The 6,505-nt window shown below is 38.6% G+C and overlaps 1 non-coding gene across 1 annotated transcript; it reads right to left on the bottom strand.

Moving 5' to 3' along the window:
• Positions 1-320: 320 nt before the first annotated feature.
• On the bottom strand, positions 321-426 carry LOC119981576. Its single transcript, XR_005464184.1, has one exon. It is a non-coding gene; the product is annotated as a small nucleolar RNA R71 (small nucleolar RNA).
• Positions 427-6,505: the final 6,079 nt, after the last annotated feature.

Below are 6,505 nucleotides of genomic sequence, written 5' to 3'. Positions count from 1 at the left end.
AAGCATCCGCTATCCTCCTATCAATGCTACTAATTTTGAGATCAAGCTGGCTATCATCAACATTATCTCTAATTCGGTGGTTTTCTATGGTCTTCCTAATGAAGAACCCAATGTCCATCTTCACTCTTTCTTACATGTGTGCACTACTTTTGGGATTAACGGAGCTACAAAGGATGCTATCTTATTGAGGTTATTCCCATTCTCTTTGAGGGACAAGGCTAAGGGATGGTTGATGTCTTTGCCTCCCAATTCTATCACCACTTGGGATGAGATGGCTGAGCAATTCTTGACGAAATTCTTTCCTCTAAGCAAAATGGTGCAAATTAGGACGGATATCATGTCATTTGCCCAAAAGGATCTTGAATCACTTTATGAGGCTTGGGAGCGTTTTAAAGGAATCATTAGAAGTTGCCCAAATCATGGCCTTCCGGAATGGGTTATGTACCAAGCTTTCTATAATGGGTTGAGCATGCATACTAAGGAGACTATTGATGCGGCTGCGGGAGGTTCTTTTATGACTAAAAATCAAGGGAAGGCTTGGGAATTACTTGATAAAGTGACCAAGACCACTAACTCTTGGTCCTCGGTGAGGGGGAATCCAAAACAAAGGGGAAGTTGTAGAGATGATGAAGTTATGTCTACCTTGGCTATTATGGCAAAGAAGATTGAGGCATTGATGCTAAATCAAGCTCAAGGAGTGCATGCTATGCAAAGCACACCTTCCTATATTTCTTATGATTATTGTTATGGACGCCATTCTATGAGGGAGTGTCTTATTGCTTCTTCTTCTAACTCTACTGAGCAAGTGAATGCCATTGGTGGAGGAAACTTCAATCAACCCCACAATGATCCTTATTCCAATTTCTACAATCCAGGATTTAGGAATCACCCCAACTTCTCTTGGAGCAATACTCAAAATGTGTAAAATCCTCAACATCTAGTGCAGCCCCAAGAGAATAAGAGAGATATTGATGAGATGTTCTCAAAGCTAGCCGGATGCCTAGATACACTTACAACTCATACCTCCCAATTTATGACAAGGACGGAGCAATACATGAGCAAAACCGATGTCACTCTACAAGCTCAAGCAACGTTGATGCAAAACTATGGAACTTCCATCCGGAATCTTGAGGTACAAATGGGGCAAATAGCTAACACTTTGTCATATAGAGAAAGAGGTACATTGCCAAACCAATCGGAGGTGAATCCAAAAGGAAAGGAAAAGGAGCAATGCATGACAATTACTCTCCGGACTGGTAAGGTGGTTGAAAATGCTTCTGATCTAGATGCCGAAAAGGCAAAAATTTTGCAGGACGAGGAGAAGTGCAAAAAAGAAGCTGAAAATTGTCCAGGGGACATTCCCAATCGATCAGACCCCATCCCGATCGATCGGCCAGTTCCAGAAAATGATGAAAAGTCAAAAAATGAGAGAAATGTGCCTACGTAGTATGCGGTTGAGCTGGATTGGACCGATAGTTCTCTCCCCACACCTCCAGTCAAACCTTATGTGCCTCCAATTCCATTTCTTCAAAGATTGAAGGGCACCAAGAAGAAGGATGATCAATTTTTCAAGTTTTTGGAGGTATTCAAGAAGCTTCAAGTGAACATCCCCTTTAGCTTTAGAGCAAATTCCTTGCTATGCCAAATTCATGAAGGAGATCTTATCCAAGAAGTGGAGATTAAAGGAGCATGAAAAGATACCACTAACCGAAGAGTGTAGTGCCATTGTGCAAAAGAAACTCCCAATTAAACAAGAAGATTCGGGAAGTTTCACAATCCCGTGCACTATAGGTAACACCTTGATTGAGAGATCCTTGTGTGATCTTGGAGCTAGTATCAATTTGATGCCATTATCGGTTGCGAAGCAAATTGGAGTGAAAGAGATTAGTCCAACCACGGTGTCCTTGCAAATGGAGGATAGATCTATCAAGTACCCTCTTGGCATAGTGGAGGATGTGTTAGTAAAGGTGGGTAAGCTCATGTTCTCGGTGGATTTTCTTATTTTGGATATGGAGGCCAACCCTACTACTCCCATAATCTTGGGAAGACCATTCTTGAGCAACGGGAGAGCTTTGATAGATGTTGAAAAAAGGGAAGCTTACTTTGAGAGGTGCGGGAGGTGACCAAATCACTTTTAAAGTATTTGGCAATAAAAGGCAAGAGGAGGTTTCTCAACAATGTCTCCAAGTAGAGCATATTGAAATGGTCATCCCCGACACTCTTGAGAAAGAAGCTCCATATATTCCGATGGAAGTTCTTTTAGGCAACAATTCCAAGGTTGAGCATGAAGTTCCTAAGGCACCCCCAAGCTGAAATTGAAATTCAAAAGTCTCAAGTTGAAGATCCCAAGGAGAAGAAAAAGAAGAGCAAGAAAAAGAAGAAGAGGAAGACCAAGAAAATGAAGAAAAATGTCTTTCCTAAGGAAACGGTGGTGATGAAAGCTTATGCTCCTTGCATGGCACCTAAGCAATCCAATGTCAATCTCAAGAAGCCATTAAGGGGAGTCTACACCACAACCCCCAAGGATCCCGGTTGAATTCACAAAGGGAAGTCGGGCTAAAGACTTTAAACCAAGCGCTTTTAGGAGGCAACCTAGGTTTTATTGTTCTATCTCTATCTCTTTATTTCTATTTTCACATATTACATGCATTGAGGACATTGCATATTTTAAGTGTGGGGGTGGGAATTTAGGTTTTTCTAGTTTTTGCTTGACATAAAAAAATTTTGACTTCAAATGCCTTATGCCATGTCATTCTTGAGTGTATTTGGATGAATTTTGTGATCTATGAAGCATTGATGGATCTTGCTATGGACATTCTTTCCAATTGAGTTTTCCTATCTTGAAAATTGTTTTGTCCATTGTGTTTTTGTGATATGGAACACTTGATTATGGGGTATGAAATATGACTTGACTTTGACATTTGTGGTTGTTTGAGATCAATTTGATTCTAAGTAGCACTACTTGAGCAATAAAAAAGAAAAATATATATATAGAAAAGAGAAAAAAAATTATGCTGAGTAACCGGGCCTCTTGCCTAGCAAGCAATGAGTTTCGCGTAAAAAGGTGGAAAATGAATGTTAGAGTACCTTGGTGACTAGTTTAACCTCGTAGCCTTTTTGACTCGGGTAATTAGATACGTTGGGGTGTCTTAACACCTAGTGCCCTAAGCCAACTGGATTGGGAGTCATTGGTCCAAAGCTCGTTACATGGGTCATTTAGAAAGCTTAAGGAGGTTGAACATTGCACAAGTCACCTTTGAGAAGAAAAGGAAAGAAAAAAAATGTAAATAAGAATGAAGTTTGAATAAATGCTGCTCATTGTATTTGCTTTTTGATTCTTATTGTTCTTGGAAGACTACATGGCCATTGTTTATGTCACTTTGAAGCCAAATATCAAGTGAAATTCATTATGTGCTTTAATTCTTGAATTTATAAGCAAAGTGGTTGAGATAAGATTCTTGAAGGAATGCTTTTATTGGTTTGAATGCCCTAATGCTTGATTTGTTAGTGTGGATAAGGTTGCAATTGAGAATCTATTTTATACTATTGTTGATGACATGAATTTTGGCATTGAAGTTGTTTAATGTTTGCGGGTATCATTTTGGTAAACCCTCAGGAGACACAACTCCTCTTACTAGGGGCACCTAGGGGTTTAAAGGCTTGTGGCACATGCTAAGTACCATCGTGAGCCCTACGAAAGTGACTTAGATTAGTTGCTTATTTAGAGTAGGTCTTATTTGTTTTATTTTTCATTTGAGCTTAACGGAAAATACTCTTTCACTCCTTTATTCATTCTCAATTTGCTCAAGGACGAGCAAAGGTTAAGTGTAGGGGTGTTTGATGTGCCAAATATATACATACATTTATGCATCTTTTACACATAAGTTCATCCCATTTTGAGTTGATTAAGAGTTGATATTGCCTAAGAGAACCATATTTGCATATTGTAGGTGTCAAGGCAAGAAATGGAGGAATAGAGTGCAAAACGAAGATTTGGACTCTAGAACCAATTTAACACCAAAAAATTCGAATTCACGTGTTTTTGAGCCAAAACGACCCCAACTTGTTTGGGAAACGATATAAGAGTTTGAGGAAGTATAAAATGGCATAAAATAGAGTTTTGGGGGTGTTCTTAGAGCTGGGTTTTATTCTCTACCTTGGAGGCCACCATTGGAGCTTGGAGAATAAGAGGATTCACAAGGGGGTTTTCGGGGGAGTGTAAGAAGTCTTAAATCATTAAATGATGTGTGGACATTCCCCTTAATAAGGGCTAAGCCCACCCCTTAACAACAACTAGGTCTTTTCCCTAGTTAAGTGAGTTGGGCCTTGGCCCACTTGCTAGTTAGGGAGAACCAAAACCGTAAGGACTCGATGCATTCCTGGGAACCGGACAACCCAAAGTGGGTAATATAGTTGGTTGTATGAGGGTGTTGAATTTACTAACACAAATATGAGAAAAAAATAAAAGGCAAAAAATACGCATTCAAGCACTTTAATATACTTGAGCTAATGAAGTGAAACTGAAGATGATCTCAAAGATTTGTTCATTGGAGTAAAAATTGAGTTTAAAGAACCAAATCCAAATGTTCACTATATTAGTCGTCTTTATTTTCCTTTTTCTCTTCTGATTTTGTATATTTATCTGTTTTATATAAAATATAAAATATAAAATAATTCAATATTTTAAAATTCTTTATATTTACTTCAAAATTTTACTATATATGTGACGCCCATCCAAACAGGAGTTGTCGAAAAGACTCAACTAACCTCCACTATAATAATTATGCCAAACTCCTCAAACGTGCTTTCATTATTAAAAATAAATACTAGAAATGTTAAGACAAACAAATAATAAGTGAAAATTTTAATGCAATAGGGAAGCTCAAAGTTCAAATATAACGCAAAGCAAATCCTAACCCTATAGGATCTTAGTATGTACGCCATCCAGATCACAATGCAAGGTGTTGGTCGCCCTAAACAAACTCATCTGAAAAGAAAAGGTTAGAAGGAATGAGCTACAAACCTCTGTAGGGGTGAATACCCCATAAGAACTTGGATAAATATGTGACAGATATCCAAGTAAGCAAATGTGGAAACAAGAGAATAATGTTAAGTGTAAATTAACTATAATTGTTGACACCAAAAATGGCCCAAGATGGTAATGAATTGCAGGTGTGCCAAGGCTTATAGTTTCCTACACTAATTTGAATGAAATGCACCAAATGTAAATCAAACTTCTATCTAGACAATTGAACGAACTATCTTGGGACCTCAATAGTTCTAGGTTCCCCAACTTCACTATAGTGCGCTTTGTTGAGATTGGAATGAAGATAAATAGGTAGACACTAAGCACAATTTACACAACGATAGTTGGTATTGAAACTTGACAAGAAATATTTGCAAATACAAAGTAATTTGGAATGAATAACATGATGTCTGCTCGAAATTGGTAAGAATTTGGAAAGCAATTGGAATGCTAAGAAAGGCCTTTGGGCTTGAGTTGTTTGTTTGATTTGTTGATCGTTTGTGTGTGTCCTTTCTCTGTCTATCTACCAACTTTTATACTTTCTCTCCTTTGCACGAAAATCTCCATGAAACCATGATCTTACTGCAGTTAACCTTGATTTGCTCCATGTTTTGTCAGTTGGAAGTTAATACCACCTTCTCACAACAACTTTCCTCACTTCTCTCATGTGTTGCCATGTCGACCACCTTCCTCTAACTGTCACAACTTCTTCCACTTCATGTGGGCCACTTTCAACACAACTCTGCTTGGGCATTTATACTCATCAATTGGGCCTCTCTTTATCAACAAAATGGGCTTATAGGCCGTAAGTATTTTGGACTCTAACAACTATAACAGGTCATACGTGCTACCTCCTGGACTTTATTATTGGACTGCACCGTGGGCTTTACATATGGACTAAACCCATTAAGTCCAGTGTATCTTTGGTGTCAACAATTGTCCTCCTAGCTTAAATTCAACTATTCAAAGTTGGTTTTAAAGCTGATTTTTCGGCCCTTTTAAAATCCTTCTCAAATGTCAGTTACCATCAAATAAAATCCATTTAAAATTCTAATTCTTCTCTTACCTCATTTAATTTGATCAGCTGTTGCTTCTTAATCCTCTCACTCCTACACGTCTCTTTACTTCCTCATTTGTTTGAGAAAGCTCTCACCTTTTTCTCTCTTCTTCTCCTAAACTCTAATCAATGGTTTCCTTCCTTCCAAATACTACTCCCATCGACTATTACCTTTCCACAGAGAAACTGATAAGCTTTTCATCACTCTCTCGTGAAAAACTTCTCGCCAACCATATAGATGAGTTATCGATGTTAGAACGACATCGTTCTTGGCCCAAAGCACCACTGGGGTGGAGAGACTGGGTCAGTCGACTTCGCACCACTGTCGGTGTCCAATGGATGAAACAAGGACTCGATCGATTTATTGACATGACTCTTGAGCCAATTCCCTTCGACCTAGCTTTGATTTTAGCGACCTGCTA

Source organism: Tripterygium wilfordii, chromosome 16 (assembly GCF_013401445.1).
Source record: "Tripterygium wilfordii isolate XIE 37 chromosome 16, ASM1340144v1, whole genome shotgun sequence".
Taxonomy (NCBI): Eukaryota; Viridiplantae; Streptophyta; class Magnoliopsida; order Celastrales; family Celastraceae; genus Tripterygium; species Tripterygium wilfordii.
This window is presented reverse-complemented; position numbering and strand designations above follow the sequence as displayed.